Below are 18,577 nucleotides of genomic sequence, written 5' to 3'. Positions count from 1 at the left end.
AATGAGAAATGACATGTGGTAAATCAATGTAAATGTTTAATTTAGCTAAAATATTTTTAAAATTCAATTCACCCCCCCCCCCCTCTCTCTTGGGAATACACCAATTCCAACATAAAATTTTGGAGCATTTTATAAAAATTCTCTTTTTATAGAATTTTGACAGCATGCCATCTGTAAGTACGACATTTCCCCAACCTGCAGATCATAAAAGCATACACCAAATAGTCTAATAGATTTTATAGCATGCAATTCACAATTCTTTACATCACCATGCAGGTGGGATTCAAATTAGCATGTAATCCTAACATCAACTATCAACATGCACAAGATTCTGCATCAGCCATACAGATGACGTTCCAAATAAACACCATGCATATTAGCATAATTAATTCAAGATATTCAGTATAGTCCAATGACAATTCATGCTAAAAATCAAGATATAAACTATCCATCGAGTGATGTAAACAATAAGAAAAAAGGATAGTAGTGTTCAATGCAATGTTCAAACCATAAACAAAAGTCCTACTCCCCTTCAGATGTAGCTCCTAAGCCTCTCCATCGTGAGGACCTCCACCAGATGCCTCATCGCTGTTGATGCCTATATGATACTTTCCTTCCTCATCATCGTCGATGTGCAGCTCATTGAATCGGTTAATAATTTCAATGAAGTTTTCTTGCACTATATTCTCCATATCAATGTAATTGTTCTGAATGTCAATGAATATGTTCTTTGAAGAAACAACAAAATCCCTGACTTCTATTTGTATGGATGTGACATAAGTATCTGTAGACGCTAAGGATTTAGCTGTGGATTCCATAAACCTCACTATGGACTCTCTGAACTCATTGAAGGACGTGGAGAGTCTCTTAACAGTAGCCATTATTTTTGTTTTTGTCGATTGTGCAGGCTGATCCTGTTGAGCTCCTGGCTAATCTCCTGCTCTCCTAGGAACCTAGGGTAACCACATATTACCTACAAGCTCATACCCTATCTGCTTAACAGTCGTCAAGGACAATATATCTATGTGCTTCCTCTTCTTAAGGAGTGAATAATTATTCTTTTGTAACCCCTAACCTCAAAAAGACCATGTTAAGTATGCCTTCATACGGCATGATTATCCTGTTGCCCGTGTTCTTTATGAACATCCATTTAATGATTAGACTGGATAGGTCTACCTTCTTCCTTGTGAAGAGACACCACATGATGAAATAGTCCAGAAATAATACATACATCCTGAACTCACTCTTTGACAAAATATTATATGAGATCAAGGGGTGTACAACTTTGGCTTCTAAGGTGAAGGATTTCTATTTAGGGGTATGGATGTGGTTGACTACTGGGTGTACCATGACCAGGTTAACAAAATCTTCAACAAAGAAATCCTATTCATTTATCCAAGTGGTTCCGGGGTCAAGAAAGGTAAATTCTCCCCACTAAATCTCAAAAGTTTCAGCAAGGTAGTTGACGTCAAATCTGGTAGGCATTTTTAGGACCTTAGAATAATATCCTTCGTCATCATGTCCTAGATTGGAGTAAAATAGTCTCACAAGGGTGGGGTACACTCCCCTAGATTGGTAGGCAATGAAAGGGTACCACCCTTGATACCTGAACATCTTTAGGACGTTCCTGAAATGTAATTCCATAAACGAATTGTTTAGAATCTTACCCAAAATTTCTTCTTTGGGTCAGAAGTCCGTCTCGTACTTAATCTTCTCATTCCCAGAGATGAACCAACTTGCCAGGGTATCTCTGGGTTCTTGGACATCTTTGCATTTATTGGCCCTCGACATTGTGGATTCAAGGATTAGGTGATGGTTTTTAGAGAGAAATGAGAAGAGAGCACGAAATTTTTGGGAAGAGAGGATTCTGTTCTAATGGATATGAAAAAATGAAGCTCAAGCATTGAAAAACTTTAAATAGCCCAATGGTTCGGTCAGCTGGGGCATGTTCTGGTCGACTGACTAGCATTAAATGAGGCCATTTTAGTCTCAGATTGGTCGATTGGGTATAGGGATCGATCTAATGGTACTGAAGAATGTTTCAAATTCCAGTGCCTGGTCAATTGGGGAAAAGGAGCGATTGACTGAATTTCATACCCGGTCCATATACTCAAACCACATGCTATCTTTGAAAAAAGAAGGGGCATTTCAAGTTTGATTGCCCTTTCAAAAGAAAATATGTGAAACCGAAACAGGTGTGGAGAGTCAAATAAATGCTGGGTTTCAACCCGCCAAGACTTAGAGAAAAATGGGTACCCAAGCAAGTCCCATTGTTCCCACCTTAGACCCCTAATTTAAGAACCTCAATTAATCCCTCACATGCTTCAAAAGATAAAATGAATTTATTGAAGGAATTTTATTTAAACATTTTTGTTAATATGGTCAATAGTGCTTAAAGATTAAAAGCCAATTGTTTGTTATTGAAAACTTAAAAAACATTGGCTTAATATGTTAAATGAAGAAGGGCTGAAAATTCCAAAATTCGTAAGCCCCAGTTGACCGGTCCATTCAAGCCAATCGACCGAACTTTCCCAGGGCCAATCGACCGAACTTTCCCAAAAGCTAGTTTATGGGGTGAGGCTTTCCCTCATACTTAATAACTGACCACCAATACCTTCCACAACCGATGTGTGATAAGCCCCAACAATCTCCCCCTCACACATTGGGCTCCAAATAGTAGCACTATGTACCCGACAACTCGGGGAGAATGTTGAACCATGTGCTTTGATACCGCCAATTGAGGGGAATAGTGTAATCCCAAAAAGCAGGACGGGTGAATTGGAGTTTTAAAAAATTTTGCAGATAATTTAAACGATACACCCAACAATATCACAATCAAAATGTAAAGCGTGTATGTAAAGTAATCACAATAAACTAAGCAATCGTACACGCACGGAATTTAAATAAGATGAGAGAGAGAGAGAGAGAGAGAGAGAGAGAGAGAGAGAGAGAGAGTGTGTGTGTGTAACAACCTCTTTATTTATTTATTACATATATATATATATATATATATACTATTTATATTTATATATTAACTGTTCTGATACCCCCTGCAATGGAACTCGAGCTTCAGAAGGCACCGGGGTGAATCTAAATATAAAATCATACCTATGCAGCGAAAATGTAATCCATATATCCATATACATCATACAATACCAGAAATCTGTATTTATATACCATAACTATATAATACATCTCTCTCCAAAATATATGTCCCAAAGTACAAAACCCTACAGAAACTTACCCTCTAAACCAGGATAATCAATATACTTTCTATCCATGAGCCTGATCTGCTCGCCCAGCTGGCTCACCTAAAAAATGTTAAAGTCATAGGGTGAGTCGATGCTCAGTAAGTGGAAATATGCTATTACTAGTGTGTGCCAATGAAGTTAAGAATACTTTTTAAATAACAACTGAATTGTACTACAATAATAAATCTGTGAAGCATATCTTTCTTTTCATAATTTAAAATATAACTGTATCATCTGTGTTTTCTACTTTTCATACTGCTAATATCATACTATACTCATATACTGTAAAGTTGTATACATATACATAACTGTGTTTTATCCCTGAAACTCTGTATGTCATGATTTGACCCCTCATGACAGGGTTGTACGGCCTATAGGTGGGACTTAATCTGGTCGGCCCTCCAGATAAGTCAATATACTCTACACTAACTTAGTCCGGATAAACTGCATCCACTCTTAGGCTCGGGACTGGCTACTACCTCGTCAAACCGGCCCCCGCCACCTAGTGAACTGGGGAGCAGCAAACTCTCCGAGCACGGTCGATGGTACCCACATACTATCTAAGATATGTGGTTGCACTCTATCCGTATATAGCAACGGTACCGTGCTCTACATTCTTTATCTGCATCTGTCTATATTCTTTCCTTAGGGATCTGATACTATATATATATACATATATACTCTTTTACTGTTTTCATCATGTTTCCAAAATTACCATAACGCTATCTTTCTATACTATAAATACTGTAATCTCTCTATACTGTATCTGTAGTGTAACAACCCACCTTTCGGGCATTGTCGTTTTCTTTGATAAAATCCTTGAACATATATGCAACGGAAAACATAACCATAATCTCCATATAACATAATAGCAGAATTTACTAATTCTAACTACCAACTATAATAAATTAATCATCCACCTATATTCAAATATATACATGTCTCCAAAACATTATCCACTAATACCAGTATGTTTCACTATCCTTTCATAACTGACTTAAAACATAAAGATATAAAACATAAAATATACATATCAAAATTAACATAAAAAATATACCATTTTCTCTTTCTATTTACCAAAAATGCTATAAAGTCTCGAGCTCTCTAAGCTTGATCTCGAGGAAATCCTGAAAAAGATAATTTCAAATTCGGGTAAGACACATCTCAGTAAGGGAAGAAATAATATATTAAAATAGTGTGTGGCCAACATGAGTTTATATAATAACATATTATTTAACATTTGAAAATCATTAAAATAATTTCTGAAATCATTCTCTGTTCCTAACCAAACACATGCAAAAGATTTAACCCACGAAATTTCCCGAGGATAGGGGTGATTACCCACCCATATAAGTAGTACCCCTCTGCTCTAATACATTTAGCAACCCGAAGGTCACAATTTAAGCATACCAGGGCACTCACCTTACTCAGTAAGCCCTCAAGTGTTAAATTGATCTCGTACTCACACATTCAACAATAGTTTACCGGCAAAGGCCCTAAGGATAGGGAATTCTACCCGCCCATACAAGTAGGTTCCCTTTGCCCTAGTATGTTACGCCGCTATTCCCACATCTGAAGCTACTAGTGCACTTGCCTGACTCAACAAGCCCTCAGGCGAAGAGTATGCCTCGTCCAATCGTAACATATTTTACATACATAGATACTTCTAATATCATAATACATCATTTTTTCCATCATTATTCAATCATTCATATTCCTTCATGTTCATAACTTAACATTTCCTTGTGTTTCACTTTAAGTGACTCTTTCCTATTTGTATCATTCACATTTCACATTTCATTTCATTGCATTGTCATTCCTTGTCATTTCATTTCATAAAATTTTCATTTCATTCCTTTGTACTACAACGACTCTTTAACCATCATCAGTTAGTCCATATAGAAATGCGCTAGAATCTAACACAGCTCCTTTTAGCTGTCATCAGATAGTTCACATAAAAATGAGCTAGATTTGCTAACATGGCTATCTTTCAGTTGTCTTACATTTACATGGTTGCATTTAACATACACAGGTAACATTGTCCATATCACATTTTATTCTCATTGCTTTACTTACTTAACCTGCATCTCATACATTTAACATATATTTGCACAGAATCTCATATCACACAGTTTAGCAGTAAAATTCATACATTGCCTGTAAAATAAGCCAATCAACATTTAACGTTTATATACTGAAAATACCTTTCATTTCTTACATAATTACACTGAAAATATTTTTCCACTTTCATCCGTTCATTTTCTCGTAAACATATCCAATAAACAGCCCTAAACTTGAAAAGAAATACAATTTAAACAGTTGACATTTTACCCATATCGAAACATATACACGTGCACTTAACACAATTTATTTTTTCATTAAATTCATAAAAATTCTGATTTAATATATATTTTTCCCCTTACCTGGTTTCTTGAACTACGCCAATAGGGACTTCGAAAAATACCTGCGGCACTCACCCGGATCCTGTATCAAAAATTCCTAACTCCAATAAATTATTCCTGAATAAAATATTATTTAAATATTTCCTAGGACCATAATTCCTAAATAAATAGTAATACCCGCAAATATACTCAAATTGAAAAATTTCTCAAATCCCACTCTCACTTTGGAGTAGGGCCTAGAAAACCCCAATTGAAAATTTATCCACGTCAAAATGATGGCAATCGCGACTAGGACCACATGGTGGTACCCAATCATCGATTACCTTACCCTAGGAGCAGGGCCTAAGCCGTTCCTATAAAAAATCTGCTCTAATAGAAATGTCGGTGGCGGAGTTAGGAACCCAACGGCACCTTTCGTTTCTCGATTGGTCGAGTATCCGCCAAGAAGTGAGGGGAAAGGGAGAGAAGACGAAGGAGTAGCGACGGAGAGCCTGAGCTCTCTTTCTTCTCTGCGCAGGAAGCTCAGCTTCCTTATCTTCTTTTCCTTTTCTTTTTTTAAACTTACCTTACTCACTTAGCTTAACTTTTATATATATAAAAGTTAAAGTATAAGTTTTATATATATATATATATATATATATATATAAGTGAACTTAACTTATACATATATACACTTCCGACCGGACATTACTCTGATACTATCTGTAACAACCCCCCTTTCGAGAGTTGTTTCTTTTTCTGATAAAATCCTTAATAATCCATAATCAACATATACGCGGTGAAAAACATAACCATAATCTCCATATAACATAATATCAGAGTTTACTAATTCTAACTACCAACTATAATAAATTAATCATCCACCTGTATTCAAATATATACATGTCTCGAAAACATTATCCACTAATACCAGTATGTTTCACAATTATCCTTTCATAACTAACTTAAAACATAAAGACATAAAACATAAAATATACATATCAAAATTAACATAAAAATATATCATTTTCTCTTTCTATTTACAAAAAATGCTATAAAGTCTCGAGCTCTCTAAGCTTGATCTCGAGGAAATCCTGAAAAAGATAATTTCATATTCGGGTGAGACACATCTCAATAAGGGAAGAAATAATATGTTGATTAAGGTGTAATCCCAAGAGGGGGGGTGAATTGGGTGTTGACTCTATGGGTCATACCCTATTTTGATTATGACAAATACTTTAGTATTTAATGGTTTGATGAGTTTGTCTGCAGGACCGATCGAGTGTATCTATGGTGCACGCACACGACACATGAAGTGAAGACCTAAAGACCCTATTTATGTTGTATTGTAATTTAATCATTCATTTGGGTCTGTAATAGTAATTAGGAGAACATGGTCTGTAATAATTAATGCCTTACCTGCATGGAATGATCGATAAGCTCAAGACCATAGATGGACTTTAGGGAACACTCTTAGGTCGACAGACACCAGATTTTTTTGGTGTCTTGAAAAAGGCCTAGAAATGACCCTAGGACACTCAATCATGCATATATATGAATGTTCATTTAAATAGAGTGTTTGCATGCTTAAATGGAACAAAAATGCTCTAAATGGGTACTTTCGATCGACTGTACTTCACAGTACAAATACTCACGATCGACCAAACCCGGACCTGGTCAACCATTTGACCACAGTACGGTCAACCGAACCATTACAGTTCAAAATCCTCGGTCGACCGAAACCCTCCTGGGTCAAAGTTTGACCACCTGATCGACCAAACCAAGTAGTTCATAAGGCCCTGGTTGACCGAAACCCACTGGGGTCAAAAGTTTGACCATCTGGTCGACCGACCCTTTTTGTATTCTAACTACCTGGTCGACCGAGGGACCTCGGGAGATGCCCCAACGGTATGGTCGACCGAACCATTTAGTTCAAAATCTCTCGGTCGACCGAACCGCGCAAATTTGAAAAATAGCCTATCCTGGTCGACCGACCATTTAGTTCATTTTTCTCCTGGTCGACCGAACCTAGAAAAATTGCCCTTGACACGTATATATGGTCGATCGAGCCCTCAGTTCAAAATCCTCCTGGTCGACCGAACCGTTTGAGTCCTGGTCGACCGAAACATTTCTGGTCGACCGAACCTCTCGGGTTGCCCCTTAATTTTTACTGTGGTTAATATTTTTAAACGGGGTTAACTTGGTTAAAATATAATAAAACTTTCCCAATAATCCCATATGTGTCCTTAACGGTTATATTTTAAGGGTAGTCTATATATACCCCCTCATTTGGGATAATTAGGTAGAGATTAGCAAATATAATTAGCCAAAATCCTCTCAATCTCAAAAAGCCGATATTTCATATTCAAGTTTCAAACTCCTACTCTTACTCATTAATATTGCAAATACCTCCTTGTAAGAGTATTCTTGTGCTTATCTCATCTAGCTTAAACTCTCCTTTGGTTGTTTTATTTGTGATCTATATTTCATAGAGAGTAAGCTACAAGTTCTCCTAGGGGGCTTCATAAATAAGCCTTCCATAGGAAAACTTCCTTGGGCTTCTGAGTTTTGCATTTTCATTGCGATACTCAAGAATTCATATTGAGTTTGGGTTGCGAAAAATATTTTACAAATCGTTTTTCAAATATCTTTTGTGATTTATCTTGAGAAAAATATTTTGAGATATTTACTTGTGTGCTGAAGATCTTTGTTACTATACTTTTTGATTGAGAATATCTTCTTACTACAAAGATCAAATAAATATTTTTGCAAACCATCTTTGAATATTTCTTGTGGTTTATATTGAGAAATATTATTTGTTGAGATATTTGAAGTGTGCTTGTGATCTTTTTTTGTGCATTGTGACTGAAATACTATTTTGACACAAAGATTATACTATTTACACTCTCACGCACTGATTGGTATATTTGCATAAATATTTGAGAGTAAACACTTAGACTACATCGAGCTTATGAAATCTTATCTTTTGGTAGTGTGTTGATTATATTGTGCGTAACTGGGTACATATCTGCTTTACACGAAAGCATAATCACTGTACCGTTTGTTTTATTAAGCAAACCTGTTGTATTCCAAGCATAGGCCTGAAGAGGGAGACTAGCCCTGGAATAGTCCCAGATTGGCTTAGACCCGGTTAGGAAAGCTAGGTGCGTCGTCCTGTTAAGGCGTGTAGGTTGAGGTCAGCCCCGCTAATTGACCTGGTTAAGGTTGAGGTCAGCCCTGTGTTAATTTGACCTGGTTGTAAACGGTGCCGCTCCAACCTTAAGTGAGCTATTAGTGGAATTCTCTGGCTTGCGAGTTAGAGGCGGAGACGTAGGCACTGTTGGCCGAACCTCGATAACATATCGTGCGTGTTCATTTACATTTCCACAATTTACTTACTGCACGTGTATGTTATATTGTGAATGATTAGGTTTACATTTGCATAAACAAACCCTAGGTTAAGTAATACTGTTTATCTGGTTTAACCTAGGCAATAAATTTTAAAATACCAATTCACCCCCCCTCTTGGGATTGCACCAAAGCTAACATTGGGTATTTTAAAAAATTCTTTGAAACTTATTTACCAATCAATCCCTATTTCTAAGTTTAAGTAATTAATGATAGGGACTTATGTCTGAATTAAAGTTATTTTATCAATGAATTCCTTTTTACCCAATTAAGTGCATATAAAGTTATTCAACATACACAAGCAAGTAGGAAATTAAAATACGATGCGGAAAATAAAAAGGATAAGGGAAGAGAGAATGCAACCACGATTTTATGAGGTTCAGCTAACCCGGCCTACATCCTCGCCTTGAGCAACCCACTCAAGGATTCCACTATAATCCCCGCTCCTTAAATTGGGATGGAGCTTCCCTTACAATCCGTTGCTTACAAGAGGTATAGCTCCCTCCTAGTCCGCTACTTACAAGAGGTACTACTTCCTCCTCACACCCGGTTCAAAACCCGAACCATGTTTACAATTTAGGCTCAAATCTGCAAACACTCAATGTTGCTTCTAACAAAAGCTGGTGAGTACAATTCAAAGTCCTAATACATAATCATATGATGTAACTTGAAGCTCAGAATATATGGAAACAATACAATCGTTTTATGAATGATTATGCTCGAACACATAAATTCTTATTTAATCAAAAACTCCCAAGTAAAGAAATATTTGAAATTCCCTAGAGTCAACTGGGGTTCTTGATTCACTTTAAAAAAATGCACAAGAATGTTTGATGTGAGCTATTTAACAAAAACTTTTACTTGAATACAAACTTAATAAAAATCACAAAATTTCTTTCGAGGTTCAATCTTTTAATCAAACTAGGTTTTTCAATAAAAAGCCCTATGAACAATATATATATATATATATATATATGTGTGTGTGTGTGTGTGTGTGTGTGTGTGTGTGTGTGTGTGTGTGTGTGTGTGTGTGTGTGTGTACCCTAGAATTAAAAACCAATCAACCAAAAGCTAAACAACTTTCTCAAGTAATGATCTTTTCAAAAACAATTTTTATATGTATGTGCACACTCAAGATCAAACTTTTCTAATGATGTTCAATAATAAGTAATAAGATGAGAAGTTCTTGAAAATAATAACTTGAATGATCAAACCTCAATACCAAGTTGACAATCAAGATGTATAAAAGAGATCCCTTTGAGATTCTAAATTGATTTTCCCAACCTCGATGAGTAGAAGTTGAAGTGTAGGCAATCGTATAGCAATGAGAGCAAGTTTCTCAATATTTTTCAATAATATGTATTCTTCTTTTCTTGTGTGTCTTAGCTTTGTTCTAGGGTTTAGATTTTTAGTACTTATAGTGTCTTACCCTTAGGATTGATCTCAACCATTGGATCAAAGAAAAGGCTCGCGAGTTCGTTTAATAAAAATATGATTTTTAAACTTTTCCGCAACTTCAGGCTCCTAATATTGCAGTTCAGGCTACCGAAGTGACTTCAGGCGACCGAAGTTCCAGTTCAGGCAACCGAAGTACCTCTGTTAGGTTCTGTCTTTCCCATTTAATTCTTCAGGCGACTAAACTTAATCTTCACGCTACCGAAGTAATTCTTTAGGCCCCTGAGGTTAACTTCAGGCTACCGAAGTCCCCTTTTTCACATATATTAATTCCCAATCTAAAATTCTTCTTTGATTCTCTTCTTGGGTCTTTTATAAAACATATTTTTCATGATTTCATAAACATTTCTAAGTCCATGAAAGTTCCCTAATGATGTACATGAAATGCATGAATCCTAACAATCATTCTAAGTTATGAGCCTCAAATTAAATCATACGAAAATGTAAGTACATGAGATCTAAATACCCATTCCCAAGATATCCTTGAACTTTGCCGCTTGCATCTTGATTTTCGCACTCTTTGAGTTCCATGGGGCCTTCCAAAATGTATCAGCTTTACTTTATGGCTTCCATGACTCGTTATCTTTCCGTGCATGCTTAATATAAGTCCTGTTCACAAACTCAATGCACAGATCAAATATCAAGTGATTTGTCATTATCAAAACCGGATTGGACTCGTAGAGTCAACATAATATATTAAAACAGTGTGTGGCCAGCATGAGTTTATATAATAACATATTATTTAACATATGAAAATCATTAACATAATTTCTGAAATCATTCTCTGTTCCTAACCAAACACATGCAAAAGATTTCACTCACGAGATTTCCCAAGGATAGGGGTGATTACCCACCCATACAAGTAGTACCCCTCTGCTCTAATACATTTAGCAACCCGAAGGTCACAATTTAAGCATACCAGGGCACTCACCTTACTCAGTAAACCCTCAAGTGTTAAATTGATCTCGTACTCACACATTCAACAATAGTTTACCGGCAAAGGCCCCAAGAATAGGGAATTCTACCCGCCCATACAAGTAGGTTCCCTCTGCCCTAGTACGTTATGCAACTATTCCCACATCTGAAGCTACTAGTGCACTCACCTTACTCAACAAACCCTTAGGCGAAGAATATGCCTCGCCCAATCGTAACATGTTTTACATACATAGATACTTCTAATATCATAATACATCATTTTTTCCATCATTATTCAATCATTCACATTCTTTCATGTTCATAACTTAACATTTCCTTGTGTTTCACTTTAAGTGACTCTTTCCTATTTCTATCATTCACATTTCATATTTCATTTCATTGCATTGTCATTCCTTGTCATTTCATTTCATAACATTTTCATTTCATTCCTTTGTACTACAACGGCTCTTTAGCCATCATCAGTTAGTTCACATAGAAATGCGCTAGAATCTAACACAGCTCCTTTTAGCTGTCATCAGTTAGTTCACATAAAAATGAGCTAGATCTGCTAACATGGCTGTCTTTCAGTTGTCTTACATTTACATGGTTGCATTTAACATACACAGGCAACATTGTCCATATCACATTTTATTTTCATTACTTTACTTGCTTAACCTGCATCTCGTACATTTAACATATATTTGCACAGAATCTCATGCCACACAATTTAGCAGTAAAATTCATACATTGCCTGTAAATTAAGTCAATCAATATTTAACGTTTATATACTGAAAATACCTTTCATTCCTTACATAATTACACTAAAAATATTTTTCCACTTTCATCCGTTCATTTTCGCATAAACATATCTAATAAACAGCCTTAAACTTGAAAAGAAATACAATTTAAACAGTTGGCATTTTACTCATATCAAAACATATACACGTGCATTTAACACAATTTATTTTTTCATTAAATTCATAAAAAATTTTGATTTAATATATATTTTTTCCCTTACCTGGTTTCTTGAACTACGTCAATAGAGACTCCGAAAAATACTTGTGCCGCTCACCCAGACCCTAAATCAAAAATTCCTGACTCCAATAAATTATTCCTGAATAAAATATTATTTAAATATTTCCTAGGGCCATAATTCCTAAATAAATAGTAATACTCCCAAATATACTCAAATTGACAAATTTTTCAAATCCCATTTTCGCTTTGGAGTAGGGCCAAGAAAACCCCAATTGAAAATTTATCCACCTCAAAATGATGCCAAACGCGACTAGGACCACATGGTGGTATCCGATCGTCGATTTAACAGTAGATTTAAAGCGAACTTGAGAAAATGAGGGAAAATTACCTTTCCCTAGGAGCAGTGCCTAAGTCGTTCCTATGAAAAATCTGCTCTAGTAGAAATTTCGATGGTGGAGTTAGGAACCCAATGGCACCTTCCGTTTCTCGATCGATCGAGTATCCGCCGAGAAATGAGGGGAGAGGGAGAGAAGACGGAGGAGTGGTGAGGAAGAGCCTAAGCTCTCTTTCTTCTTTGCGCAGGAAGCTCAGCTTCCTTATCTTCTTTTCCTTTTTTTTTTTTTTAACCTACCGTACTTACTTAACTTAACTTATATATATATATATATATATTAAGCTTACATATATATATCTTTATTCCATTTTTTTTTCATACTATTTATTTTTATTTATTTATTTAATACATTAATTTAATAGTATTTAACCAATTAATTAATTAATTATTTTTTTTTCTCGGGTTATTACATTCTTCCCTCCTTTAAGAAATTTCATCCTCGAAATTCTTTACCTAATCTTTCATCTCCATAATTCTTCGATTTACTATACCTCATACCATTCAATAAATATGTCTCCTAAATAAATTTTTGCATCATTAATAATTAAATAAAATCATCATCATCTTCAACATAAATTCATACCTGCCCTCTTGACTTTTTCTGCCTCATCGAGGACCATCGTATAACCACGTGCTCGTCCACCTCTACCTAGTGGTATCTGTTGATTTCCTTCGATACCATAACCTCTAAAATTAACTAACCTTATCATCGAGTTCAAATCCTAAGTTCGAATTTCTCTACTCGGAAACATCACCATCGATGGATTTACTATGATTTTCTAAAGCTAACTACTTCTTCAAAAAAACATAGAAGACCATCAAGGGATTTCTGCCCTCAAGCTTACGAAACACAACTCAGAATTCCTAGAGGTATCTTAATCTACCCATTCATATCCTTATCGCAACTCAATCCTATACTCTGGTATAAATCATTCCCAACCTAATACTCTAATACTTCCTTATCCAGACGATGTGAATCTAATCACACTTCCGACTAGACATTGCTCTGATACTATCTGTAACAACACCCCTTTTGAGAGTTGTTACTTTCCCTTATAAAATCCCTAATAATCCATAATCAACATATACGCAGTGGAAAACATAACCATAATCTCCATATAACATAATTTCAGAGTTTACTAATTCTAACTACCAACTATAATAAATTAATCATCCACCTGTATTCAAATATATACATGTCTCCAAAATATTATCCACTAATACTAGTATGTTTCACAATTATCCTTTCATAACTGACTTAAAACATAAAGATATAAAACATAAAATATACATATCAAAATTAACATAAAAATATACCATTTTCTCTTTTTATTTACCAAAAATGCTATAAAGTCTCGAGCTCTCTAAGCTTGATCTCGAGGAAATCCTAAAAAAGATAATTTCATATTCGGGTGAGACATATCTCAATAAGGGAAAAAATAATGTATTAAAATAGTGTATGGCCAGCATGAGTTTATATAATAACATATTATTTAACATTTGAAAATCATTAACATAATTTCTGAAATCATTCTCTGTTCCTAACCAAACACATGCAAAAGATTTAACCCATGAGATTTCCTGAGGATAGGGGTGAGTACCCGCCCATACAAGTAGCACCCCTCTGCTTTGATACATTTAGCAACCCGAAGGTCACAATTTAAGCATACTAGGGCACTCACCTTACTCAATAAGCCCTCAAGTGTTAAACTGATCTCGTACTCACACATTCAACAATAGTTTACCCGCAAAGGCCCTAAGGATAAAGAATTCCACCTGCTCATACAAGTAGGTTCCCTCTGCCCTAGTACGTTATGCAGCTATTCCCACATCTGAAGCTACTAGTGCACTCGCCTTACTCAACAAGCCCTCAGGCGAAGAGTATGTCTGGCCCAATCGTAACATGTTTTACATACATAGATACTTCTAATATCATAATACATCATTCTTTCCATCGTTATTCAATCATTCACTCAATCATTCACATTCTTTCATATTCATAACTTAACATTTCCTTGTGTTTCACTTTAAGTGACTCTTTCCCATTTGTATCATTCACATTTCACATTTCATTTCATTGCATTGTCATTCCTTGTCATTTCATTTCATAACATTTTCATTTCATTCCTTTGTATTACAGCGGCTCTTTAGCCATCATCAATTATTTCACATAGAAATGCGCTAGAATCTAACACAGCTCCTTTTGGCTGTCATAAGTTAGTCCACATAGAAATGAGCTAGATCTACTAACATGGCTGTCTTTCAGCTGTCTTACATTTACATGGTTGCATTTAACATACACAGGCAACATTGTCCATATCACATTTTATTCTCATTTCTTTACTTACTTAACCTGCATCTCATACATTTAACATATATTTGCATAGAATCTCATGTCACATAGTTTAGCAGTAAAATTCATACAATGCCTGTAAAATAAGACAATCAACATTTAACGTTTATATACTGAAAATACCTTTCATTTCTTACATAATTACACTGAAAATATTTTTCCACTTTCATCCGTTCATTTTCATATAAACATATCTAATAAACAGCCCTAAACTCGAAAAAAAAAATACAATTTAAACAGTTGACATTTTACCCATATCGAAACATATACGCGTGCATATAACATGATTTATTTTTCCATTAAATTCATAAAAATTCTTATTTAATGTATATTTTTCACCTTACTTGGTTTCTTGAATTACGCCAAAAGGGACTCCGAAAAATACCTATGGCGCTCACCCGGACCCTGAATCAAAAATTCCTGACTCCAATAAATTATTCCTGAATAAAATATTATTTAAATATTTCCTAGGGTCATAATTCCTAAATAAATAGTAATACCCACAAATATACTCAAATTGCTAAATTTCCCAAATCCCACTCTCATTTTGGAGTAGGGCCTAGAAAACCCCAATTGAAAATTTATCCACGTTAAAATGATGGCAATCGCGACTAGGACCACGTGGTGATACCCGATCGTCGATTTAATAGTAGATTTAAAGCGAAATTGAGAAAATAGGAAAAAATTGTCTTTCCCTAGGAGCAGTGTCTAAGCCGTTCCTATGAAAAATCTGCTCCAGTAGAATTGTCGATAGCGGAGTTAGGAACCCAATGGCACCATCTGTTTCTCGATCGGTCAAGTATCTGCCAAGAAATAAGGGGAGAGTAAGAGAAGACGGAGGAGTGGCGACGGAGAGTCTGAGCTCGCTTTCTTCTCTGCGCAGAAAGCTCAACTTCCTTATCTTCTTTTCCTTTTCTTTTTTTTAACTTACCTTATTTACTTAACTTAACTTATATATATATAACTTATACTTTAACTTTTATATATATTCCATTTTTTTTTCATACTATTTATTTTTATTTGTTTATTTAATACATTAATTTAATAGTGTTTAACTAATTAATTAATTTTTTTTTAATTTTTTTTCTAGGGTTATTACATTTAGCATTTTGATACTATCTCTGTATATCTGTCTGTATACTCTATCTATATACTTTGTATGTTATGGTAATAGGAAACATGGTAAACTATAAATACTGTATATACTGTTCTTGTAAAGACCCAAAAATTTTAAAGGATTAAAATAATTTGAAAAAAAATATATAAATAAAATAACGGATACATAAATAAAAGAAATGGCGTGGAAAAAAAATAATAATAATAATTAAAGAAATTAAATTAAATTAAGATAAATTAAATAATTAAATAACTAGTTGTTAAATTAAATATTTTTGTATTGGATTTAAAAATAATAATAATTAAAGTAAGATATATATAAGTAAGTTAATATATATATATATATAAGTTAAAGTAATATGTAATATATATATATATATATATATATATATATATATATATATATATATATAAAATATAACTATATGTTAAAGTAATATGAAGAAGAGATAAGAAGAGAAGAAAGATAAGAAGAAAGAAGAAAAAAGAAGAAGAAGAAGAGTTACAGAGGCCTCCTGAATATTTTTATTTCTTCTGCAAGCTCCGTCTCCGTCTTCGTCTCTCTCCTTTTCTCTCAATTACTTGGCGAGTTTGCGACGGATCGGGAAACAAAAAATGCCGTTGGAATCCTGGTTCCGCTGCCGACATTTTTACTGGAGCAGATTTTTCATGGGAACGGCTTAAGCACTGCTCCTATAGAAAGGTAATTTTTCTCCATTTTCTCAATTTCGCCGTTAATATGTGGTTAAATCGACGAACGGACACCATCACAGGGTCCTACTCGTCGTCATCGTCATTTTGACATAGGTAATTTTTCAATTGGGATTTTCTAGGCCCTACTCTAAAGCAAGAGTGGGATTTGAGAAATTTGGCAATTTGGGTAAATTTAAGGGTATTATTATTTATTTAGGAATTATGACATAGGAAGTATTAAATTAATATTTTATTCATGAATAATTTATTGGAATTAGGAATTTAATTTCAAGGTCCGGGTGAGCGCCACAGGTATTTTTCAGAGTCCCTGTTGGCGTAGTTCAAGAAACCAGGTAAGGGGAAAAATATATATTAAATCAGAATTTTTATGAATTTAATGGAAAAATAAATTGTGTTATATGTACGTGTATATGTTTCGGTATGGGTAAAATGCCAACTGTTTAAATTATATTTCCTTCAAGTTTAAGGTTGTTTATTAAATATGTATATGTGAAAATGAATTGATGAAAGTGGGAAATATTTTCAGAATAATTAAGTAAGAAATGAAAGGTATTTTTAGTATATAAACATTAAATGTTGGTTGGCTTATTTTACAGGCAGTGTATGAATTTTATTGCTAAATCGTGTGGCATGAGAATCTGTGTAAATATATGTTAAATGTATGAGATGCAGGCTAAGTAAGTAAAACAATGAGAATAAAATATAAAATGGACAATGTTGCCAGTGTATGTTAAATGCAACCATGTAAATGTAAGACAGCTGAAAGACAGCCATGTTAGTAGATCTAGCACACTTTTGTGTAGACTAACTGATGACAGCTAAAAGGACCTGTGTTAGCAGATCTAGCACATTTCCACGTAGACTAACTAATGATAGCTAAAGACCAGCTGTAGTACGAAGTAATGAAATGAAATGCTATGCAATGAAATGACGATAAAATGACAATGAAATGAAATGACAAAGGTAAATGATGTAAATAGGAAAGAGTCACTTAAAGTGAAACGAAATGCAACGTTAAGTTATGAACAGGAACGAATGTGCATGAATGTATAATGACAAAAAAGAATGATGTATTATGATAATAGAAGTATGTATGTATGTAGAACATGTTACGATTGGGCAAGGCGTACCTTTCTCTTGAGGGCTTGCTGAGTAAGGCGAGTGCATTAGTAACTACAGATGTGGCAGTAGCCGCATAACATACTAGGGCAGAGGGAACCTACTTGTATGGGCGAGTAGATTTCCTTATCCTTAGGGCCTTTGCCGGTAAGCTATTGTTGAACGGTGTGAGTATGAGATTTATTTATCACTTGAGGGCTTATTGAGTAAGGTGAGTGCCCTAGTATGCTTTATCTGCGAACAAAACATCAATATTTCTTCATGTATTGTATTTCTTATAACTGAAGGAAAGGCAAATACTGAATAAAATGCATTACCCTGATATTGGGACGAAATTCAAACCAAATCCACCAACGATCAGCTCTAACAGACTTGCAGAGAACTTTGCCAAGAGCATCATGGTGGCTTCAGATCGTTGATCCGGCGTAAAATGGACCCAGAATTGAAGAGAGAAGGAGAGAGGGACGTAAAGAGAGAGGGAAGGGGGTTTCTTGTG

Source organism: Malania oleifera, chromosome 7 (genome assembly GCF_029873635.1).
Source record: "Malania oleifera isolate guangnan ecotype guangnan chromosome 7, ASM2987363v1, whole genome shotgun sequence".
Lineage (NCBI taxonomy): Eukaryota > Viridiplantae > Streptophyta > Magnoliopsida > Santalales > Ximeniaceae > Malania > Malania oleifera.
Note: the sequence above shows the minus strand (reverse complement) of the source record.